This window comes from Chenopodium quinoa, unplaced genomic scaffold (genome assembly GCF_001683475.1).
Source record: "Chenopodium quinoa cultivar QQ74 unplaced genomic scaffold, ASM168347v1, whole genome shotgun sequence".
In the NCBI taxonomy this organism is placed as follows: domain Eukaryota; kingdom Viridiplantae; phylum Streptophyta; class Magnoliopsida; order Caryophyllales; family Amaranthaceae; genus Chenopodium; species Chenopodium quinoa.
Genome location: NW_018745281.1, coordinates 3,573,708 through 3,574,694, shown reverse-complemented (window position 1 = coordinate 3,574,694; position 987 = coordinate 3,573,708).

Sequence of the window (987 nt, the reverse complement as noted above, 5' to 3'; positions counted from 1 at the left end):
TTTTTCCTTAGAAATTGTTTTCCTGCTATTTCTCTCTGTTTTTATCCCCCTTCGATTCTGCTTCCTTTGCTTATTTTGAAACCGAGTAGCATGTTCTTTGGGGGTCTTCCAGATATATGATTTGCGGCCATATGTATGAAGTGCTAAGACTTTTGACGTGATATTTTTTTTTTCTTCTTTTGAAGTGTGAACTTTATAAGTATTGTACTGGAATTGGAGCTAGAGGTCACACTGTATATTCAACAATGGCCTCTCATGTTATGGCAACCTACTTAGTGCCAAGTTTCGTACTCAACAAATATCTTGAGTCTATGCACAAGGTTTTTCACGTCGAAGCTATTGAGAGGGAAAGGTCTTCATGAAATGAAATGAGTACTTTAAATTCGGTACTAGTCACAAATTTATGATTAATCATAATATTAAGCATCTGCCTTCAATTCCATGGTTGTAAGCATGCATAGTGCATCAGTAATCAGGCTTGTATAGGATTGAGCATTGTGCCAACAGAAAGTATAGCACTCGGAAAATCTTCCCTCGTTATGTAGAGAAAAAGGACGATCGGCCACAAAGGTTATTCGATGGTGGTGGCTTGACGTTGATAGACGATTATGTGGCTAATTCTTTTGTTAAATGGTTGTATAAATTATACTCCGTATTGGTAATTGATTAGTAAAGATCCGGAGAAAACTGGATATAATGAATATTACTTGCAGTCTTTTGTTTTGTGATGATAGATAGTTTTTTTTTTTTTTTTTTTTTTTTTTTTTTTTTTTGTGAAGAATGATGATAGATTGTTTAGTAGAAGTTGAGCAACATTATTTTATTTACAAAAGCTTTTTAGTTCAATGGCAAACCAATCACCTCCTATATTAAATGAAAAACAACGTCGTGGACACATATACAAAGTAAATGTTCAAAGACTTAAAACTAATTTTTCTTACATTACTAGAAAAAATGAAGTATCTTGGCATACATATTACCAATTTC